The following is a 24,858-nucleotide window of genomic DNA, read 5'->3' as shown; positions in this document are numbered from 1 at the left end:
GGTATTATTTATTCCTTAAATATTTGATAGAATTTACCAGTGAAGCCATCTGGGTGGGAAATTTTTACATTATAAATTCAATTTCTTTAATAGATATAGAGCTATCCAGATTTTCCATTTTTTCTTATAGAATAATCTTTTTAAATGTCAATAAATTATACCACTCCCCTTATAAAAACCCCCAATGGCTTCCCCTTGCATTAAGAATCAAATCCAAAGTCACTTCCATAACCTATAAAACCCTTTATGATCTGGCTCCTGCCTGCCAGATTTCACCTGGAGCCACATTCCTAATATTTACAGGGATGATTCCTTAATTTCATTCAGGTTTTCAGCCCAGGTATAACCTTCAGAGGGAGGTATTTTTGACCAACAGGTCAAAATAATCTCCTCAATTGCTCTATATCATATCATCCATTTAAAAGTGTTATGACATTATCACTAGCTGACATTAGCTTTATCCTTATTTTACTCACTTATCATTTCTACATGGTCAGCATACGTTTCTGAAATTTCAGGCCAATGGGGCAGTGACCTTGTTGGTCTTATTCACAATTGTGTCCCTAGAGCCTAGAACACCTTGTCATAGAAGGTGGTAAATACATATTTATTAAATTGTTGATGTGTTGCCCTGGAATCCCCAGCTCTGACCTGGGTGTCTGTGTTGAGAAAATGCTGGGAAAGGGTGCAAGAAGAGTCTTGGCTGCAGGCCGTTTCCAGTGGCCACACCTGCCCACAGGTTATTTTCCTGTGGGAGTCTGGCTCCAGCCTGGCTCCCTCTTCCATCATTAGCAGCTGGAAGGTAGCTTAGAGGCCATTTAAGAGAAGTGATCCAGGTGCAGTATCTAGAAGCAAAGACATGGTTACTAGTTGTAGTTCAGAAGCCCCTCAGTTCATATCTTTGAAAAATCACTTCTTCCCTCTGGTTCTCACCTGACACACTGTAGATGCTCAATCATTCTTGAATAAAGATCCATCTCATGCCTACATTTCTATGATTCTATCTTATCCCTATACTCTTGTTATAGATGAGGAAACTAGGACACAGAGAGGCTAAGTGACTCGACAAGTGTCACAGAGTAAGTTACTGAAGGCGCTGGAGCTCAGAGGTTTTTCCCCTCGATTTATGATCCCATCAACAAGGGCATCAATTTCAGAGATTAACAGCTGCAAATGATGGCATCAAGTCGGCTGCCCCGGCAGCTCTCTGAAGTGCATCTTCAATTCAGGTTTATCTTCATTAAGCAAGTAATTCATTACTGGGTGGTAAGCATTCACATCAGAGCGAGAATATTAAAAAAGTAATTATATTTTTCACAGTGCAGCTTTCTGGGTAAATTGTATGCAAATTGCTGTCTAAATCAGGCTGGCAGATCCCATGCAGGTCTTGGCACTATTTGGGGGGATATTTTGGAGGCTGGACTAGTCACCCTCTGCTCACCTCAGTGAGTATCCAGCATAAAGTCTTGCATTCAGCCAAAGAAGGCTCAAAAATAGTAGCCATGATTATTATTCCCTTAACCCCATCAAGCCTCAGTTTCCTCTTGTAAAAAAATGGGAGCAAAGACTAATACTAAATAAGGGAATGAAGAGGACAATCTCCAGCACAATACCTGCCTGGCATGGACATGGGAAGCATGTTACTTCAGGAAATGGCAGGACAGCTTCAGAGAGAACCACAAGGCTGTTTCACTGAAGCACTGACACCTACTGGCCCAGAGAAAGGGTAGGGGCAGCTGCTAGGGTGGGCAAGGGGGCACGGGAAAGGAGTCAAGAGGTGTGGCTTCCTTCTCATCCTGGCTCTGCCGCCAGTTCATTGTGTGACCCCTAGTTCACTGCTTCTCCCCTCTGGCTATGCTTAGCACCCAGCCATAACTGAGCCCTGGGAATGATCACCCAGCAGGTAAAAACAAACGCCCAGATCGTACTGATCTCCTACCTTTGGGAGCAAGAAAGTCCGGGCTGAAACAGGGGCTTGAAGAGCAAACACATCAGTTCTCTCAGTTTACAGATGAGAAAAAGAAGCCCAGAGAAGGGCATGAAAGACCCAAGGTCACACATCAGGAGTAAGGACCAGAATCTCAGGTCAGGGCAGCTCCCAAATGTACTGCCAATACCCACATGTCAAAAAGGCATTTAAGGCCTGAGCTAGGAACTCCAAAGTGTGGTTTGCACATTTCGTATCATCAGCTTTATCTCAGGGTTGAGATGTAATCCTGGGATTCGATCTGGGGCAGGTTACTTCGTGTCTGAACCTCAGTTTCTCTGTTTGCCAAATGAGGCCATTGAAAGAGATATCTCTATGGACCTCTCCCATGAGACTTAGTACAGAGGATTTTTATGACATCCTTTCCCTTCCCCCAGGCACAATCTCTGAGAGAAGCCCTGGGACTTCCCAGGAACCTCAAAGGAGAGGTAGCTGGGTCTGCCAAAGGGGATCTTGGTGCCAGTTCCCAGCCTACCCTGCCCACACACTAAAAACCAGCTGGCAGTGAAGGTTTAGGAACATGTACAATGCCCCTTGTGATGGGGAACCACCTGCTACCCAGCAACCCAGAGCCCCAGGCCATAGGGCTAAGGCTACCCCAAAGATAGTCTCAAACAAAGCAAATATGGTTACAATGAGGCACAGAGCTATGTTGGGGGCCATGGCTATGCCTGGAGCTATATTCACTAACCACACAGCCACATCTAGACACAAACTCAGGTTGGCACACAGAGCTATACTCATGGGAGGCTCAGATAGAACAGAAGCCCACACCAGCCTGGCCAGATACAGCTACATCTGACTGGGTCGAGGGCTAGGCATGGACTTTCAGAGCTTTCTCCAGGCAGTGAGAATCCTCTCAGGCTTTGGGAATTTTCTCTCTGGCCAGCCTTTCTTTAACTCATATTTCTGGAAGAAGTTCAGGGTTCTCTTGGAAGCCTTTCATGACCATGGTCAGCAGCACTGCCCCTTGGGTGCAGACATGGTCAAGACTTGATCCAGGAGTCAGGAGCCCAGGGTCATAACCCTGGTTCTTTTGCTAATGTGCTAGGTGGCCCTGGCCCATCTCTTCTCTCTAGGCCTCAGTTCTCTTTCTGCACTATGAGGATGGGTGGGGAGGTTGTAACGAGGAGGATAGCATTGAATAGAACTTGAAATGCCCCTCCAGTCTCATATTTCTCAGGCTCTAATTTCTCCCAAAGACCAAGGCTGGTGACTGAAACAGCCAGAACCAGACCCCATCTCCTGACACGTCTCTAGGCTGTAGACCCTGGGCCTCCAGCAGAGGCAGAAAGAAGCAGCGGGAAAAGCAGTGACATCCGAATGAGAGAGAGAAGGCTGTGGACACATGCTGTGCTTCTGGAGAGCAGGGATTACAGTTTGGATCTGCAGCTTCTTCTGCAGGGCCTGGCATTCAGAAGTCACTTAACAAACATTTGCAAATTGAATCTGATCCTCTCCTTCCTAGGCATGTAGCCTTCGCAGGCGACTTAGTGTCTCTGTGCTTCACTGTCCTCCACTGTAAGATGGGGATAACGGCTCAATCCTGGTTACAGGTGGTCATGAGGATCCTGCAAGAGACTGACCCAGAGGGAGCCCCGCCAACAGGCATCCCCAGGCCCTGTCCCTTTAAGCCTCCACTCTCACTCCAACTGGCTCAGGACTGGGACTTCCTGGAGCCTGCCCAGCTTAAGGAGGGAGGGCTTGCCACTCGAATGGAATGTGGAGGGGGACAGAGGAGGGGCTGTGCACTCCAGCATCCTGGCGAGGGGCTTGGGCTGAGGGGAGCAGCTCACTTCTCACTGTTGCCGTGCTAAGGACGCTTTAAAACCCTGAGCCGGCCACTGGGTGGGGAGGAAAAGAGAGGGAGATAAACACACTCACCAGCTCATCCACAGATATGTAAAATCCTGCCCGAGGTCATTAGTCATAAAGCATCTCCCAAGGAAAGGAATCCCGTCCACATCCCTGGCAGGCTTTGCCCCAAACAGGTTGCTCGCTGCCTCCTAGGGCTGCCCGTTCCATGGCTGGGCACTGCCAAGCTAAACCTGCCTCCCTGGAGATTCTCTCTGTTGGTCCTAGTTCTGCCCTCCAAGGCTGCATGAATGCATCTGCTCCTTCTGCCTCTTGATGGCTCCAGGGCCTTCAGACCAACATGGTGCCCCACCCCCACCCTTCACTTCTTAGACCTTCTTCATAGGCCAGACAGCAATTTTGTTGCTTCTACAATATGGATCTGAATCTTCTCATCTGCTCAGACATATATCTAGGTGCATGCTCACATAGGCCTACACATACACACACTCGCCCTGTGCCCCCTCCCAGAATTCAGTCCATCCCAGAAGGGCACATCAACCCTCTCCTGCCCATGAACCTACTCCATCCCCTCTCCTGAGACCCCACTGCTGCAGAACTGCCCCGGGAGATGAGGAGCTGGGAAAGGTGGAAGAGGCCTGAGAGGACACATCTCCCACTGGGAGCCCTTCCTCTTCCCCCACCCCCTGCCTTCTGCCACTTTCCTATGTCAAGGCCATGCTGATGACACCACAGAATCCATCAAATGCCACCCCCGTGTCAGGTCATGTCACAACATAATTAAAGCATTAGATCTTCGTGATGAAGCCGTTGCCATCAATTCTGAGAGTGACTGATCCAATCTACAGAAAGGGGAAATTTCTCTCTGCCTGCCACAACTGCCACAGCTGCCTTCCCCTCCCCAAGAAGAGAGACAGCATGGCTTGTTCTATTTAGGGCTCTGGACCTCAGGGAGTCAGGAGCTGAGCCACAGGGGAGGAGGGCCTGACCTTGGGGTATGTGCTCCTTCCTGCCTCTGGGTCTGCTGGGGGACAGCAGAGCCTAGAGTCCTGGGGACTCCACTGGGCTCAGTCGCTGACTCACTCAGTGACCTTGCAAAAAATACTCCCCACCTCTGATTTCGGAGCTTTTTTCTATAAATGAGAAGTGAGAGGTGGGGAGGGTGAGGAGGAAGGTGACTTGGTCTCTAAGGATCGTGGAGGTAGAAGAAGCAGGAGCCCTGGGATCAGATGACTTAGGTTCACATCCTAACTAGCTGTGTAACTGTGATCAAGTGAGTTCTCTTCTCCCTCACCTATAGGAAGAAATTATTCATTCCTTACAGGATTACTATGAAGGTTAAAGGCCATGGGGACTAGAAGGATCTAGCACAAAAGAAATGTCCCAATTTCTCAGTGCCCCCACCCCTATGCCCTTGGGCTCTTGGTAGGCTCTTGGATCCAAGGTATTGGTCAAGAGGCTAGATTTAGGCCTGGTCTATTTCTGCTCAGGACTGATAAGTGTGGGCACAAAAATGTTGGGACTACAGTGACAGAGGACAGACAGAAAAGACAGAGAAAACAAGAACAGAAGTGTTGTCTCTGTTGCTTCTCAGATGACATCACCATCTGAAAGTCCAATATGGTAGGAATGGGAGCCAGGCTAATGGGAACAAGAGGTTAGGGATGGCACAGGGGAGAGAAATAGGCATTGATGGGTCAAGGCCCTCTGTCTATGGCCGGCATGTCAGGAGAGGAGGTAGGTAAAAGCCAGGCAAATGACTAGAGCCTCAGGTGGTGGGGGCAAAGACAGAAACAGGGAGACCAGTCTGAGGCCATTGCAGTAATCCAGGCAAGAGAAGAGCATGGCTCAGACTGGGTTTGAGCAGGAGTTGAGGGATGACTCCAGAGTGTTTGGTCTGAGCAACTGGAAATTACCATTTATGGAGTTACCATTTATCAAGTTTGAGTCGATTGTAGCAGGAGAAGTTTGGAGATGGTAATTGGGAATTTGTTTAAAATTTGGGAGTCATAATAGACACTCAGGTGGAAATGTTGAGCAAGCAGGTAAATATATAAATCTGGAGTTCAGGGAAGAGGTCTAGGCTGAGGAAGTACACTTGAGACTTGAGAGTCATCAGCAGATAGCTAATACCTAAAGCCATGAGCTTGGAGGAGACCCCTTCAGAAGTGAGAGTAGGCAAAGAGCAGGTATAAGGATGAACTGGAGTAGAGCAACATTAAGAAGTTGGGGACCAAAGAGACTAATAAGTAAGTTAGTATCTCTCTCCCCCAAAAAAGAAGTTGGGGAGATGGGGGGAAACAAACAATGGAGACTGAGCAGGAGAGTCATTAGGGAAGAGAAAAGCCAGGCCAGTACGGTACACTTGAAGATGAATAAAGAAAGTGTCACAAGGGGGATAAAGTAATCATATACATTAAGGGTAATGACACCTCAGGTGAGATGAAGATTGAGAACTGATAGATGAAAATGTGAAGTAAATATTTGTTGAATGAATAAACAGAGAATAAACTGAAATTCAATCAACAGAACCGGGGTGCTAAACGGGTTCCGGGATAGGACCTGGCCTCATGGATAGTAGTAAATGAGGAGATCCCAATTCAGAAGCAGGTGAGGAGGCTTGGCGTCAAGTATCCAAAAGCCAGGTTGGACAGCCATGCCACCCTGAATGTGCCTGATCTCGTCTGATTTTGGAAGCTAAGCAGGGTTGGGCCTGGTTAGTACTTGGATGGCAGACCACCTAGGAAGACCAGGTGTTGTAGGCATTTAAAAAAAAAAAAAAAAGACAGGTTGGAGGTGCTAAACCCTTCCAGCCTCAGGATGGCCAGGATTGATCCTGGGAACTAGGAGACTCACTGCAGGTAAATCAGGTGAAGAAACCTATGGGAAAAGGTGGGCTTCAGAGGCCAGGTAAGGCCTGAAGGTCAAGTCTAGACCATGGATTCATAGCCAGAGGTAGAATTTAAATACTACAAAACCCTGCTGAGAATTTGTCATGTGCCAGGCCCTGTGCAAAGCATAGAGAGGAGAACTCAAAGGTATAAAACACGGTCTTTCCTGGAGAGACTCCCCACCTAATAAGGGAGAGACACAGTAGATGGATAACCTAAATACATAATGGTCGTAAGTGCCAACCTTTTGTGGCTATTTTATGTGTCCAGACAAGCTCCTGGAACCAGATCCTACCAGACTGCTTCCGAATGGCTCTTTTGGGCCATCTAGGTTTTGGATTTTTGACCTCACTTCTTAATCCTCTTGTTTTTGAACATGACCCGTAGGGTCTGCTTAAGCCCTGACCCTTTAAAGCAGCCATCCATGCAGGCCCCTAAAGGATGGCTGCAAACCCCAACAGAGCTCCTGGAAACCTGTGACTTCTGAACCAGCTCCCATGCCAGTCCTGTCCAAGTCCTATCCCAGTCCTGCTTCCTTTGTGTGGGGTATCTCAGGATCCAGACTTTCTGGGCCACATAATAAGCTCCTCCACTTCAGGACATAGTTGACTCTAAGAGTCATTCTACCAACTATGCCCTTGACTCTACTCCATAAGGAGCGGGTTCTCCTTCCTGGCTATTAGGCCTGTCCATTCAGCTCCAGATCATTCCCACCCCTATCCCTTCCAGCAGCACACCCACTCTGCCTGACCCCACCCCTCAGAGGTTGGGGTGGAAGATAGATGTACATGCTCTAGCAGAAGAAAAGCAATGGCTGCGGGAGCACGGACGGGGGCAGAATTGATTCTAGCCCAAGAAGTTCTGAGGCTGCTTCTTGAATATGGTGCATTCATGTTGAATGGGCAAGTTTTGGACAAGTGTAGATATCATGGGAGGGCAAGTGGAAGGCATACCCAGATGGAGGGGTGAACACGAGCAAAAACATGAAGTCTCAGGGAATGGTATGCTTGAGGAGAAAGGTGTGATGACATGCTCCCCAGAGTGGAGATGGGTTCCCAGGGTGGGGGTTGGGTTACAGCCACCAGCTACAGCCTGATGGCTACTAAGTGCAGCTTAAGGCAAGAAGACCCCAGACTCCTCTCAAAGCCCACCCTGGGACTGATCAGCTGCTTAGTAAAGATCCTTCAAGCTGCACAAGTCTAATTTTCTTGGCTTGGTGACCTAGCACCTTCCATCCAGGAGATATGTATGTCAGTCTCCAAAGTCCCTGCCAGGTCTCTCAGGATAAGATGGAGACTAAGTCTGAACCCTTTCCCTGCTTACTGCACCTGCATCTTCCCATGAGCCTGGAGTCAGGGTCTCAGAGATTTGGAGAAAAGGTCAGCTTAAAGATGACCCTGGAGAGGAAGTCATGCAAAGGGAGAAGAGCAGAAGGTCAGGACTCCCAATGTCTCCTATCTGGAGAGCTGGAGTCACCTATAGGACAGGAGTCACCAAGAGGACACACAGAACCTCAGGGCACAGAACCAGGGCTGGGATGGAACTTCAGGGCATCTAGTTTACCCTTGTGCAAGGCAAGAGCCCCTTCTCATCATCCTTGCCAAGTGGCTGCCTAGCCTTCATGTGCATACCTTCACTGATGGAGCACTCACTACCGTTTTATCTTTGGACAGCTTTGAGTCTTTCTAAGTTTAAATCTGCAGTTCCACTAAAGGTCAGAGGTTTCTACTTAGGCACCACAAAAATGATTCCAGTTCCCCCTTTATAGGAATTGGAGAACAGGAAACCTCATGGCTGCCTCTGAGGATTTTCTTTCCCACGAAGCTTTTGAACCAGTTCGGAGCCATCCCTCCTCAGGTTTCTAGTCAAGTCCACATCTTGGGTCACTATTTGGAGGGGTATGCAAAGCAGTGCCTCTGCCTATGTGTGCTCAGATGCATCTGTGACTTGTACTATGTGTATACTTGTGGCTGGGGGGTTGCAAGTATGTAGACCAGCTCTGAGTATTTGTGTATAAGGAAAAGCATCACCTCATACATGCTTGGGCTGTGGTTGTGTGCGAGCACATGACGTGTGAGTATTTATGACTGTGGCCATATGTGTGTAAGAATGCATGTGACAGTCTCCCAGTGATGGGTTGTGTGTATCTGTCTGTGATCACAGTGTGATTCTGTACCTTAAGGACTTGCTAAGGCTTTATGTGGATGTGACCAGCCAGGCATGTGTGGGTCTTTGACTCTGGTAAGATTGTCTCTGAGTGTCTAGTTGTGACTGTGTGTGAAGAGCATGTATGACAGATTGCAATTTAATGCATATGTGAAACTGCATTTGTGACAGATTGCAATTTAATGTACGTGAAAGACTGACTGAGGCCTTGAGTGTGTGAGAGAATGTGTTCCATGTGTGACGGTGCGCCTGTGTGCAAGAATGTGGTTGTATGCACATGCTTGGATGCATCAGTGTAACTGTGTGTTGGCGCTGCTGGCTGTGTGTGTGACTTTGTGTGATGATGCAATGTGTGTGCGTGACTGTAGTCTGTAGGTGTATGTGTGTGTATGAAAAGCTGTGGCTAAGTGCAAATGAAGGTGCCTGTGTGTGGAGGTGGACAGGGTGAGGACAGTGCAGGATAAAAAGGGGACTTGCTCAAAAAGGTCTCCCCAACCCCATTTTAATCAGAAACAGAGCAGCTGTTAGTCTGAATAGACACTGCACAACAGCAGACGTCTTAATCTCTTCTGCATTGTGATTCACTTGGCGAAGCCCTATTACTCAGCTTTTGATAGAAGCTTACTTGTCTCAAGTGTTTTCATTATTGCCCTAATACTATCTATTAACATACTGGAGGGAGCTCGCTGCTGTCTGGAGCTAGCATCACTGGGCTTTTAAAGATTATGGGCCTTGCAAACACATAACATTTTACTGCCTTACAGACGTAATTCATTGGGGAAAAAAAGGCTCACGTAAATAGATAGGTAAATAGATAACAGAGTGGGGGAGAGAGGGCGCTGGAGGGAGAAGGAGAATCTATGATTCAAACGCTGCTGTCATCTCCAGCTCAAATAATCGCCTTTTGGGAGGAGGGGCCAGACAGACATCTGTCTCATTTGGAGCAACTCTAGCATCAAATCCTTCATCTCTGGGTATCCTAGGATGGGGGTACTGCCTGGGCCCACTGCAGACAGTAAGACTCAGGGCTTCTCTGAGGGGTGCTCAAAGGTGCAAAGTGAGACAAATGCAGGGAAGGATGTGGTGGAAAGATGGCAGGATTAGGTATCAGGAGGCCCGAGTTCAAACCACAGTTCTGCTGCTGATTTGCTGGGTGACCTGTGTTGCCATTTCTGTGCTTTGTTTCCTAAACCTTAACATAAGGAGGGAGTCTGCACTAAATCATCTAGAAAGCCAGCTCCAAAGGTCTGAGTCGTAATCTCAGCAGGTGCTTGAATTAAAACAATCAGCATTAATGAATCTACCCGGATTCCTGAGGAAGAAGAGGCTGAAGCGATCACATCTCCACATCTCAGAACTGGCAAAGAGCAAAACTGTCATCTAGTCTAACCGCCACTTCTCTCTAGCATTCCTGTCGTGTGAGTGCACACCCATAGTGAGATGACTCTCACTACTTTCTTTTCATTTTTACAACACGAATATACCTTACATTTTTGGCTTATTCTTTTGATTCAAGATAGTGTTTGAAGCATATCAAATTTCACTGCAATTATAGAAAGTGACATAAAAAGAATACATCCATTATCAGCCCAAGAAAACGAGAAATCATGGCATCAGTAGATCAGAAAAGTCTGAAGACTTTCTAGAAGATAAAAAGCAGACAGAATCAGATTTATGGAGAAAACCAAAGTGGTTAAATCAGCACAGAAGAAATTGGCTAAAGAGATATGAACTGTCCTTTTCAATAGAGCCTTGGGGAGACTCTAAGTGCAGGGAACAGGAAGCAAGCCACGGGGAACCATCAGGTAAAGAACTATTGCATAAACAAATGATTGGCCAGCCCCTTCCTCTCCCAACATACATAGAATGGCTTAGTTCCATTCTCTGATATGGAAGCCTGGTGGACTGCTTTCTAAACAAAATGAAAGATTACCTTAGGAGGTATAAGCTGTTATACTGGTGGCAATGAACCACCCTCTCAGTACTCACACCCTGGTAGAATTCCTTACACTTTGACTTTGGGCTTGGCAATGTAACTTGCTTTGGTCAATGGGACATTAGCAAACATGATATAATTTGGGGGGTTTGTCTGCTTAAAATACTCCTCTTTGGAACCTGGCCACCATTTTGTAAGGAAGTCCATCCTATTCTGGAGAAAGAGGCTATGGAGGATAAAAAGGCATGTGGAAAAAAAGACCACCTAGTGGAGAAACTAGCTGCTTCAGCAGCCAGCCAGCACCAAGGCCCCAGACGTGAAAGTAAAGCCTTCTTGGGCCTTCAAACCCAGCCCAGCTGCAGCAACATGAATATGTCCAGCCAATACCATGTGGAGTAAAAGAACAAACTCAGGCCATCCATAGAATCAAGAGAAATAACAAATCATGTTTTAAAGCACTCATGGAGTTGTGGGGTGTTTTGTCATGTGGCGCTAAATAACTGATACAGGAAGGATGACTCTATAGGTGTTGAGGACAAAGAAGCAAAATGGAGCTAAATCTCTGTCATGGGAGTAGGAAGGGGAAAATAAACAAAAGATGATGAGGCAGTCCGGCTCAGGAATGAAACATATTAAAGTACTTCACATACCAAAAAAAGATCTTCTTTACTTCAACAATCATGAAGGTCCCCAGCCTACCTTTGTGCAGTCCTCTCACTCTTCCTAAAGGAAATCCTACAGTGAGCAAGCTCCCTGCACTCTCTCACTTCCACAGAGTGGCAGACAGCCTCCCTTTCAGGAAAAGGCCCATTCTGGAAGCAAGTCTGCATAGCCATGAAAAAAAATTCACACAAGTCTCCTGAATATATTATTCAGCCTAATTTTAAATTTATAAATCTGAAATGACCATCATGAATCACCTTCGAGGCAAACCAAGAGCATGAAAAAAAAAAACAAGCTGAAAAACCAGAATAATTTATCCTAGAGGAAATGGAGAAAATGCAGAAGACAGAGGGGAACTTTAAAAGAATTCTAGGTTGTTTCCTCAGAAAGAGTCCAAAGAAATTTGCTTTTATAAATTAAGAGCAGATTTCTATTAAAAAGAAGCAATAAATAAAAAGAAATCATCTTCAAAAATTAAAAACATGAAGATAGTTGGGAAAATTCCCTAGAAGACAGAGTGAAAATAGAAAGAGATACAAAATATAAGAAAATTCAAGACCTAATACTTATAGGAGTTCTAGATTGAGATAACAGAGAGAGACTAGAGGTGATGAAATAATTAAAGATATACTTTTAAAATATTTTCCAGAACTAGAGAAAGATCCGAGTTCTTAACCTATAAAAAGACCCATCAATTAGTAAGTAGAAAACACTAAAAAGAAGCACATCCTGGTGACATTTCTAAATTACAAAATAAAAACAAAATTCTCAGTGCTTCTAGATTATTTTGAACCTATGATTCTATGTCAGCCAAAGTGTCAAGCATGAAAGCAAATCCAAGATATTTTCTGATAATAAAAGACATAGGAAATTTACTATCCAATTGACTTCTTCTGAAGAAATGATGTACTGCAGAAAAACAAAAGAGGAATTCAAAAAAGAGAATGTCATAGGGTTTTAATATTTTTTAAAGAAATCAGAAAATGTTTAAGAGTCTGAGCAATAAATGAAAATAAATCTAGAAATAGTCATATAATTTTTAAGAAATTACTTATATAAAAAGTATATAAATAAAGTAAAATAATAACACTTGGAACTAAAGTTTCAACAAAATATGAAAGATAGAATGAGACTTAAAATACAATTAGAAGAAAAAGTGCTTAAATAAGTTTATTAAAAATTTAGAGCACTAGAAAAATAGAAATAGTACACATAACTTGCCAAAAATAGAGAAAAAATAAAAGTGAAGAAAACTTGATCAGTTAAACAGAAAGCAGGGGAGAAATCCAAAAAATTAAACTCACGATAAATGTGAATGGGTTAAACTCTCCTATTAAATAACAGAGACTTTCAAAATGGCTGAAAGAAAGCTCAACAACATGAACACATATCCATACATAATAGTGTTATTTTTAAAGAGTCACATTTAAAGCAATGTAATGCAAAAAGATTAAATAAAAAGATGGGAAATGAATATATACTAACAAAACAAAACAAAAGTGAGGGCATAGAAAAATTGGTATCAGATTACATAGAATTCAAAATAAAAGCTCTTATGAAAGCACTTAATAATCTACCAAGAAGATATGACAAATCAGGTAAATTTTGTACTAAAAAACTGAGTATCAAAATATAGTAAGAAATATTTTTAGAACTACAAAGAGAAATTGTCAGACTTGTAATGATACTTGATATATACATGCCTCTTCAACAATTGATAGATTAAGTAAACAAAAATAAGTAAAGCTATAGGAGAATTTAAATAATAAATTTCAAATTCTGATTTGAGATTTTTATAAGGAAACTTACTGAACTGATAAGAAACATTTTTTATAAATATCTATGGTACATTTATAAAAATTAGCCATCCATTAAAATTAGCTAGAAGCAAACTCTTAATTCCAAAAAGTAGAGATCACATAGGCTACATTTTCTGACTAAAATGTTTTAAAAAACTAGATTCAAAGACAAAAGAGTAGCAAAACAATATAACAAGAACTCAGCAACTCAAAAATTTAAAACACTATTCTATATAACTCTTAGGTTAAGTAGAAACTCAAAATTGAAATGACTATTTATAAATGAACGACACTGAGAGCACCATATAATAAAACCAATTGTCAAAGCCAATATAGTCATTATAGAAAAATGTATAGCCTTGAACACATTTGTTAGAAAACAAGAAAGAGAATCAAAACCAAGCAGCTGGGAAAAGGAAAACTAGGGAGAAGGTGGGGGAATGAAAATCTCTATAGAATTAAGGGATTAATAGAAATAAAAGTAGAAATTAATGAAATAAGAAATTATTTATTTATACCCTTAATGGCTCAGAAGAGGTAAACATGCTAATATACATAGAAGAAATCAGATCGCCAAAGATATACTTCTAAAAACAATATCAGGACCAGAATGGATTGAACAGTGAGTTATATCAAACTTTCAAGGAACAAATAATGTTATTTAAATGTTTTTAGAGCATAAAACAAAGATGGAAAACATCTCAATCCATTCTGTTGGGCTAGCACAACTAGAATAGGCATCTGCTGTTTTTGCTCCTCAGCGGTCATTCATCCTTCTAGTAACCACACCCTGATTTTCCTCAGAAGGAGCATTCTCTACCCTATTCTTAGTCTTTGTCACCTTCCAGGCAAGGTGACATCATCCCTAGTTCTAGGGCTGGGTTCACAAACGTCATCAAGCTTTGCTTTTCTCCAACCAATGAAATGATTCGAGCCTGTGATCCTGTCAAGAACAACAAAACACAAGAGATTTTTTCAATGACTTCTGGTAAAAAGTTGCCCTTGATACTAAAGCTATAGATCCGGGAGCCACCGTTTGCCTGCCATGTGAAGACTAAAGCTGATACAAGGGGAAAGGAGAACCAAAAGATGGAGAGAAAATGAGCAAATTGATTACAGCAATGAGCCCTGCCTACGGCCATGCCTTCAGGTATGCCCTCACCCTGGACCCTTCGGCTCTCTGAACCAATGTTTAAATCAGCTAAGGTTGAATTTTCTGTCATTTTCAGCTGAAGCCACTAACCCCAACATACCAAAGGTGAACAAAGATAGTACATACAATAAAGTAGTGTAGCCCACTCACAATTACGTAGATGTACAATTCATATATAAACTGGTAGCACATTTAATCTAGCTATATATTATATGACCAATTACAAACTAAACTTAATTTTTTAAATTCACTATAGTGGTACATTAAAGAATGGAAACTAAATGGTCATCTCTAGAAGATGATAAAAATCTGCAATAAGCTTCCTTAACCAGATAGAGTCCTGCAATGGTCAGTTTTATGTGTCTACTTGGCTCAGCTATGGTCCTCGGTTATTCAATCGGACACTAATCTAGGTCTTACTGGAAAGATATTTTGTAGTATAATTAAAGTCCATAAGCATGTGGACTTAATTAAGGGAGATTATCCTAAATAATCTAGGTGGGCCTGATTCAATCAGTTGAAAGGCTTTAAGAGCAGAACTAAGATTTTCCAGAAGGAGGAATTCCACCTGTGGGCCACAGCTTTGGCTCATGTCTAAGAGTTCCAGCCTGCTCTATAGATTTTTGGACTTGTCTAGCCAGCCCCCACAGTCACATAAACCAATTCCTTACAATAAATTTTTTAATATACATCTCCTAGTAGTTCTGCTTTTCTGGTAGACCCCTGGCTGGTTTCTAACTACAGCAAACATCACACATACCTGTGGACCACAGGAAATATTCCTTCTCAGGCAGGGACAAGACAAGATGCCCACTATGACCAACATTTTACAGAATTATCAAGGAGAGTCTTACTGGCAAGATGCAGTAGGCAGAATAATGCCCCTTTCCCCTAAGGATATCCACGTCCTAATCCTAGAATCTGTGAATATGTTAGATTACATGGCAAAAGGGACTTTGCTGGTATAAGTTAAGGGTTTTGAGGGAGATGATTCTGGATTACCCAGGTAGGTCCTATGTAATTACAACAGTTCTTATAAGGGAAAAGAAAGAGGCAGAAGATTCATAATCAGAGAAGGAGATATGCGGGATCCAGCCACGAGCCGGGGGACATGGGTGGCCTCTGGAAACTGGGAAATAAAAGAAAATGGATTCTCCCTTAGAGCCCCCGGAAAGAATGCAGCCCAGCCAACTCATTTTGGACTTCTGATAATAAAACTGTGTTGTTCTAAGCCACTAAGTTTGTGGGCATTTGTTAAAACCAGAGTAGGAAACAAATACAGAAGGTAACATGTGAACAAAGACCTGAGGAAAAGAGAGAATGTAAAACAAGTGTGTATCTGGAAGAACTGAGTTTCAGGTAGAGCGAAGAGCAAGAGCAAAGGCCCTAGGGTGGCCTTTTTATATTTATGTGTATATTTATCTATATACAGATAGATACCCACACACATACACACATATAACTTTCTGTTAAAGTATAACATACATAGAAATGAGTGCACAAATCATAAGCCTGAAACTCAGTAGGTTTTCAAAAGTTTATCCACGTAACTCCTACCTAGATCAGGAAAGAGAACATTGCCAGCATCCCAGAAGGCTCCTCATGCCCAGTCATTACCTGCTCCTTCCTCCCCAGTGTAACCACTATTCTAACCATAAATTAATTCTGCTGTTTTTGAAACTTATATAGTAGAATCATACACTATGACTTTCACTCAGTATTGTTTGTGAGATGTCAAATGTAGCAACAGTCCATTCTTTTTCATTGACATATAGTAGGCTCTGTACGACTATTCCACAATTTCCGTATCCACTCTATTCTTGATGGATGGGCCTTTGGATTGTTACTGTTTGTGCTATTATATTTAATGTTACTATGAACATGATTGAGTATTTCTTTTGGTGCACAAGTGTATGCATTTCTGTTTGGTATCTACAATAGGCGTGAAATTGCTGGATCATAGGGTAAGTATATGTTCAGCTTTAGCAGATATTGCCAAATAGTTTTCCAAAGTGGTTTTATCAGTTTATACTCCCACCAGCAGGGCAATCCAGTTGTTTCGCATCCTTGTCAACACCTGGTACTGTCCCAGGTCTTTTTAATTTTAGCCATTCTGATAGGTGTGTCAGCCCCACCAAGGTTTTAATTTTCATTCTTTTGATAACTGATATGGTTGAGTACCTTTTCATACATTCAGTGGCCGTTCAGATATTTTCTTTTATGAAGTGGCTGTTAAAGTCTTTTGAGGAGAGTCGAGAGGGTATTAAATGGGGGAGTAGGAGAGTAAATGGATGGAGACATTCACCTTTACTTGCAACACCAAGCAGAGTGGCCATAAATTTAAAATGAGACTGGTCAGCAGGTCTTCTGTTTTGCTCCAGCCTCATCCAGTTGCATGGGGAAAAGAGGGAGCGTATGGAGAAAAGGAGTTAGTTAGGTTGAGAGCTGCCCTGTTGAGTGAGGAGCAAGGCAGCCGAGGGATCTATGATGAAGAACCATGGGCTCTAAGATGGATAGGGTGGAAAGTAAGGACCGCAAAAACATAGAAGGGTCAACAGATTGCATGCAGGTCCTGGTGGGTTGAAGAATGTTAGAGTAGAAGAAAAAGAAGAATGAGCTGAAAAGTTTAGAAGTGATGACTGGAGAGGTGAATTGCTTAAACTGGGTTCAGAGATGCCAATTATTGGTTATGATCAGGTCTGTGGCATGACCACAGCCATGAGTGGGTGAGGTAGGGTAGAGAACCAGATTGTAGTAAAAATCAAGAAATTGAGAGACCAAGGTATTGAAAAAATGATCTATTTGAATGTTGAAGTCATTGAGAATTATGATGGGATTAGAGCTAGAGAGAAGCTATTATAATTTACCAGTGGAAAGTATTAACAGAGAAATAAACACATAGAGCAAAAGGCTCAATCAGACCTGCCTATACATGGGAATTTACTATTTAGGTCAGATGATATTTCAAATTAGTATTGAAAAGATGGGTTATACATGAAATAGTATTAGGACAACTGTCTATCCACTGGGAAAATAATAAAAATTTACCCTGCCTCACATCATCTGTAAGAGTGACTTTTAAATGAACTAAAAAACCTAAATATTAAAAACTATATAATTACTAGAAGAAAATAAAGGAGAACATTCTTATAATATTGGAATGGAGAAAGTTTTCCTAAGTAAGATATGAGATCCCAAACATTGGTAATATTTAATATTTATTACGTGGTATCCTGTGGTGATTACCATTCAACAAGCTTTTAATGTATATTAATTTATTTAATCCTCACAAAAACTCTATGAATAGACACTCAGCCTCATTTTACCTATAAAAACAGAGGCACAGAGAAGTTAGATAACTTCCCTAAATCATGCAGCTATGATAACTTCAGAACATTGTATAAATACTTAACATATAAAACTTCTATATGACAAAAAGAAAAGTTTAAAGAAAAAGAAAAACTGGGGGAAATATATTACTAATTATGTAACTTTCATTTTTAAACAGCTTTATTGAGGTATGATTGACATACAACAAACTGTACATATTTAAAGTGTACAATTTGATGAGTTTTGACATAAGTATACACCTGTGAAGCCATCACCACAATCAAGAATGAACATATCCATCACCTCCAAAAGTTATTTATAACTTTCAAACTGATTATTTCCATATCATACACACACAAGGAGTTCCTACAAATCAATAAGACAAAAACATACAACTCTATAAAAATAGGCAAAGGATATAAGCAGGAATTCACAGTACAAGACCTACAAATAGCTAATAATCATATGAAAACCTCAGTAATAACACAGGGAGTGTAAATTAAAATGATGAAATAGCATTTTAACCTGAGTGGTGGAAATTGGCAAAGTTGATGCTATCCAGAGTTAGTGAGGGTGTGGACACATGGGCTCTTGTGGTGACAATATACATTTGCATACAACTTTTTGAAATAAGGTAGCTATTCTCTACACCTAAAATGCATTCATCTTCTTTCCTAAAAGCTCAATAATTTTCTAGGAATCTATTCTTCAGCAATCCATACATACATGCCAATGTATAATGCAGTATTTTAAATAAGAAAACATTAAAACGGGGGAAGGGGGAACCCCTAAATGCCTATTAATGATTAAATACTGTCTACAATGGTACAACCATACTCTGGAATATTACATAGCTATTAAAAAGAATAAGTGAGGTTTCTATGTACCAACAGGGAAAGGCAGAACCTCATTTTCATTTTTAAAAACTCAGCGTGTGTATGAAAGTATTTCACCTTCCACTCTCTCTCTCTGTACTTAAGAATTGTTTCAATTTTTAACAAGTAAGTTAAAAATACATAAAAATGGAAAAAGTAGGGCATGCTTGGGAAAAAACAAATTCATGCACAATGGAACTATAGAGGAAGATGTGGACATCCTCTCCATGTTTACTAATTCATGAAACAAACTAAGTGTTAATTTTGTGCCAAGATAAAGAAAATCTGGTCCCTGTCCTCATGGAGTTTACCTTCTATTAAAGAAGAAAGAGCAATTGGTTACCGGCAAGTAAAAAGAAATACCTAATTTAGATTGGAGAGGGAAAAAAAGGCCTCTATGGGAAAGCAAGATTTAGCTGCAAGCCTGAAGGAAAGACAAGAGTTATCCAGGCCATGAATAGGAAAAAGAGTGCCCTGTGAAGAGGCACAGAAGTGGGAGATATGACTGGGGAGTAGTGCACCCATAACTGAAAACTGAAAATATCCCCGGGGAAGAGCTTAGCAACTGATAAGACAGGAGGGGACATGCAGGAGAATGAGGAGTCTGCATTTTTAAACTGTTAGCCTCAGGACTACATGATTTATGTTCAGGAAATTCACCCTTTTAGGTGTACAGTTTGATAAATTTTGACAAACGTATATAGTTGAGTAACCACTGCCACAAGCAAGTCATAGAACACTTTGATCACCTCACGATGTTCCTGTGCCCCTTTGGGCTCAACCCCTTCTTTCCATAGCCAGCCCCTGGCAACCATTGATCAGCTTTCTGTCACAATAGTTTTGCCTTTTCCACATTATCGTGATGAAATCATACAGTATGTAGCCTTTATGACTGGTCTCTTTTACTCAGTACAATCCTTTTGAGAATCATCCATTGTGTATCAGTAGTTCACTCTGTTTTATTACTGAGATGTGTTCCATTGTATGGATGTACCAAAATTAGTTAATTCAATCACTAGCTGATGGGCATTTGGGTTTGGGGGGTTTTTGTTTTCTGGTTTGGGGCTATTATAAAGAAAGCTGCTGGGAACATTCATGAACAAGTCTCTGTGTACATGCACCTTTTTATTTCTCTAGGGTAAATACCTGAGAGTGGAACTACTGGATTCATAGCAATGTCCCAACTTTGTAAGAAACTGCCAAACTGTTTCCCAAAGTGTACCATTTTGCATTCCCACCCATAACATGTGTGAATTCCAGTTGGTCTCATTCTTGCCAGCATTCGATATTATCAGTTTTTAAATTATATTACTATTACTTTAACTATTCCAATAGTTGTATGGTAACATCTCATTTTGGTTTTACTGTGCCTTTCCCTAATTAATGTTGTTCAACATATTTCAACATGCTTATTTACCATCTGTATCTCTTCTTCATCAAAGTAAGCCTTAGAACTTTTCATTTACATTAAATTTTTTTATGAAAGTCCAAAATATTAAATAATAAATACATACATACATACATGCATACATACATACATACATACTAAAGTTGGGGCTCAGGAGTCCTTGCTGCTCAATTTCCTTTACTGCCACCTCCCTTGTCCCCCTCCCAAGCCTTGACCTTTGAGGGGGCTCCATGGAGCAGTGTTCCGATATAGACTGGGCTCTCGCTAGCTAGTTTCCAAAGATGGCTTCCCAATAACCCATGCCTTCCTACATCTAGGCCCTTGTATATTCCCCTCCTACACCAAATCTGGGTCAGCCTTATAATCAATAAAATGCAACAATAGTGATGCCTCATGACTTCTGCAGCTAAGTCAGAAGAAGTCATAAAGCTCCCACCTTGGTCTTTTAGAACATCACTCTGGGAGAAGCCAGCTGCCATGCAAAAACTCAAACAATGTCAAGACCACTATGCTATCAGAAAGCCCAAGGTAGCCATGTAAAGAGGCTGCATGGAGAGAGAGAAATGCCTGGCCTTGTGGTCTGGCTGACTTGGACAAGTGGTGGGATTGTCCCTGAATGCAGGAACAAGAGAGGACTATGGCTGTTGTCATGTTCCTTCTTTTTCTGTCTACATTCAAACTCCCTAGATGTCATCTTATATCCTTACACTGTCAGTGCCAGAATCGTGGGTGGCTACAAGAAAACGGAGACTGAGCAAGAAACAGGAACTGAGAAAGTCAAAGCAGATGCCAGGCTCAGGAAAGAGCCCAGCTCCAACAAAATAATAAGAACAATAATTCCTTACAAGTTCATAGTCCTTTACAGCTTCTAAAGCACCCTGAAATGTGTTATCTTATTTGACCTTCATGCCAGCTAGGTGGGTGGAGGGAGTGCATTATGACTCCATTTAACTGGAAGAAGAAACGGAGGCTCAGGAAGGTTAAGCATGATAGAGAGCACAGCCCTGGCACATGCCATACTTGGAGTTGTTGTTGGGATGAGAAAGAGAACTAGCACCAATTCAGAACTGGCTTGGGATGGAGACTGGGGGGAACAAATCATTTAGCATAAAAAGTTTGTAAAGACAAAGTCAAGGCCTAATTATTTACTGAACATCTACTGACACTACAAGACTATATAATTAATGTACTTCATCTCATTTACTCTTCATTATAACCCTGTAGGGTGGAAAAATTACCATCCTCATTTTGCACCAGGTTCCTGGCACCACCACTCAGAGGTGTTGTCCCCAGCACTAACCCATCCAACCCATTTTGGTTCCAAAATGTCATTACCAATTCAGTAGGCACTGGTTCTGTGGCTGGAGCCTTATGCCTGGATGATGAGCACAGGGCCCTGCTGGCCTTCTTACACCTCCTGTGCCCACTGGTGTCCTCACTGCCCTTGAGTTCATGGTGGTCAGAAACCATCAGGGGCTTCCAGTAGACCAGGTTTTTCATCAATCCCTCACCCTTGCCCAAAGCTTAGGACCATACCTGTCCCTAGTTTTAGGGATTCATTCATTCATACATTCAACAAATAACTCTCAAATGCCTGCTGTGTGCTAAGCACCGTGTTAGGGAGGAGAGGATAGTGTACAATAAGACAGACACCTTCCTTGACCACAGGGAGCCGGCAATCTAGCAGTGTATATAAACAAGCTTCCTAGGGCACCAAAGAGATTTGTAGAGAGTTATGGAAATACACTGAAGAGTGACTTAACCTAAGAGCAAGGTGAGGGAGGTAGGGAAATGAAAGGGGAAAAAGTGAGGGAGAGAAGCACATGCAAATGCCCTGAGGCAGAAAGGAGCACTGCATGGGAGGAGAGGAGAGGGAGGAGAGGAGAGGAGAGGAGAGGAGAGGCTAGATTCCGTAGGGCTTTGTAGGCCTTATAAAGGATTTTGTTCTGAAGTGGGCATAGAATGTTTTGGAGCAGAGATGGTGATGAGGAGTTTTTAATTAGTAGTTTGATCTGTCTGCTGATTCCACTTGGACCCAAGGCCTCATCTCAAATAATTGGTTCCTAGAACTGGTCTCCCAGTGTGGAGCTCTTGCCTTGACAACTTGCCTACAGCTCTATCTTGTACCCATTAGCCTCTGTCACTAGTAGAGACCAGGTGGAACAGAGACAATTCATTGCCTACCCAACATCCAACCCTTTGTTCCTAACATAGCCTAGTTGAGTTCAGGAATTCTCCTTCCTATATGGAGTCTATATTTCAGAGCAGCTGGCCTCAGCCCCAGGGGAGAATCCCAACTAGCACGAATCCACATTGGCAAACCTGCTCCCCTGCAAATGATTGGTTTAGGCACAAGTATGTAAGGAGGAGCGTGATGGGGGACTTCTGGGAAAGGATCCTCATTCTGAGACACCTAGGAGGAGGATGTCTTTTCTTCCACTGGACACTGTGGTATCTGGATGATATACCTAGATCTGGGGCAGCCCTTTTGTGTTCATGAGGTGAGCCATCCTGAGGACAAAATTAATACATTCAGGGTAGCAGCAAAAGACAGAAAGACCTTGGACTCCTGATGACATTATTGAGTCATCGTATAGGAACATCTTCTCACTCTCTAGAGGGAGCTCCTGTTATATGAGATCATGAGTTTTCTCATCATTTAAGGCTGCTGAGTTTGAGGTGTTCTGTTACTAATAGCCAAGAGCCTGCTGTACCTCTGGTCCCAGGCACCCCTGCTCACAGCCTGTGCCTCTGAGGCTGATCCCTGTCCATATGTCTGTGCAAACCCCCAGACTTTGAGACTTCCTGTCATAGCATTCCTCTTATGTACCAGGACACTCACCTTGTGGGTGATCTGGTTTTGGCACCACAGCCCTCTTTCTCTCTAGCCTCTAGCAATCTGGTTTTAGAGCTCTTACCATATCTTGGACCTTGGTTCCTTCAATATAACTTGTACCCTTTTGCATTGCATCTGTGTCCTTATAACTGAGGATAAACAGGCTCTTCCCAAGTCCTGGGTGTTCTGTAGCTGAGCTGCCCTTTGTCTGGTCCACTGGCTTATTCAGCAAGAGATCAGACAGAAGCTGCTCCATGTGTTGAGCCTGGCAAGGCTGTAATCACGGAACTCAGTGAAGGCCAGAGCTTGGGAAGATCAGGAAGCAGTGATGAAAGGGGAATGCAAAATGGTGGTTTAGGATCAAGAGCTTGGAAAGCAGATCATGGAGTAAGTGCAAAGGCCTATTTGGAGAAAAAACAATGCAAGGTATGGAGGCAGGTTTACCAGGTTGATGAAGATAAGCAGGGCTGGGCACCCCTCTGGATACCTAAATCCCTCCTCTTCTTCTCCCCACTCCCGTCAGTTCTCACCCAGTGTCTTGTGTAGATTTCAAAGTTCCCCTTCAGTAAACTACTTGAACTTTCCCTAGTTATAGTGATTCAGACTTTGACTCCAAGATAATTCAACCCATGGACTGCCTACTCCTGCACCAGGTGTTAGAAGTGCTGTGATGAATAAACAATAGCCCCTGCCTGCTAGGAGCTCATTGTCATCAAAATGATTTGCATCCCAGCCCCAAGTCTTACAGAATCTGTCCCCATTCCCCATCGCTAAACCCAGAACATTCTCCTCTTCCTTCTGCATTCTTTTCCTTATGATTCCACTGAATATTTACCTCTGCCAGGAAGTTTTTCCTGACCCTTACCATCAGGCTCATTTTATGCCATTCCAGCAACCCTTGGAAATTTCCTATTGAACTATGTCCAGCTGGAATTAACACAGCATGTATCGTTTCAGCCTTCAGAGCTAGGTAGGTGTCTGTGTGTTCACTTCATTCAAGCCAAAGGTCATATCCCCCAAAGCATTGTCATTTGAACACATTTGGAAGGCAGCCTGAGCTAAGACCCTCCTGCCCTTTACTCTCCCTGGAGCCCCGTCCTGCTTCTTTAGATGTCTTCCCTTGATGTTCTGCCAAGACTCCAGACTCATCATACCCCAAATCGTCCTCCTCAACTTGCTTTCTCTCCTCCTGTCCCATTCTTGGTCATAGCCCCAGCAGCCACCCAGGCACACCGACTCAAGATCCTTGGACTCATTCTCCAACACACACACACACACACACACAGTTGTAAAGCCACACTCAAAACTCATAGACTCCACACCTACACAAGATCTTCACCCTTGTGAACAGCCCTCTCAGTCACATAACACAAAACTCAGACTTCTTCCTACAAAGGTCATGCCAAATTCAGAGGCATGATCAGTTTCACAAAAAATAAAGTCAGACCTAACAGAAAGTTTTGCAGAAACTCACCCTCCTACATAGTCACATCAAGTCATGTGTAATGATAAATACATGCATACACTCACATGTGCATGGTCTTGGGTGACAAGCTTTTCACCAGGAGAATTCTGGGGAAATGAAACATCATCAAGTCCAATCATCTTGAACTCAGACCCAGGCCTTGAACCTAACAATTCTGCTGGGGGAGGAGGGCAAGCAGTGCCTTTCCCTTGTGCTTGACAGTCTCATGATTTGTATCTAATCTGAGCCCTGGTACCATAATTCACCCTCAGTGCCCACAAGGTGACTTCCCAGCCTAGAGTTTTGCCTGACTTAAACTCCAGTCCTGCCTGTTCCTGTCCTCCTGGCCCCAGAGCCAAGCTGCATTCATGAGCTGGGGATGGAAGTGAGGAATGATGGACACACATTCCTAGAAAGAGGACCACAAGATGTTTCTATTAGGTCCATGTCTTCTAGGATTACCTGCGCTGAGCACTTGACCAGGTACTCAAGGACAAACTCCTCTCTGTGCCCAGACCACAGTCAAATCCAAGC

The 24,858-nt window shown here is 42.8% G+C and overlaps 1 protein-coding gene and 1 pseudogene across 2 annotated transcripts in view; one reads left to right on the top strand and one right to left on the bottom strand.

Moving 5' to 3' along the window:
- Positions 1 to 24,858, bottom strand: part of FOXO6 (forkhead box O6) — a 113,909-nt gene that overhangs the window by 49,702 nt on the left and 39,349 nt on the right. The gene's annotated exons all lie outside the window — the stretch shown is intronic.
- Positions 6,449 to 6,567, top strand: LOC120614049 (uncharacterized; annotated as a pseudogene).

This window comes from Pteropus medius, unplaced genomic scaffold (genome assembly GCF_902729225.1).
Source record: "Pteropus medius unplaced genomic scaffold, Ma_sr-lr_union100, whole genome shotgun sequence".
Classification (NCBI taxonomy): domain Eukaryota; kingdom Metazoa; phylum Chordata; class Mammalia; order Chiroptera; family Pteropodidae; genus Pteropus; species Pteropus medius.
The sequence above is the reverse complement of the archived record's forward strand: the minus strand, read 5'-3'. Positions and strand labels throughout refer to the sequence as shown.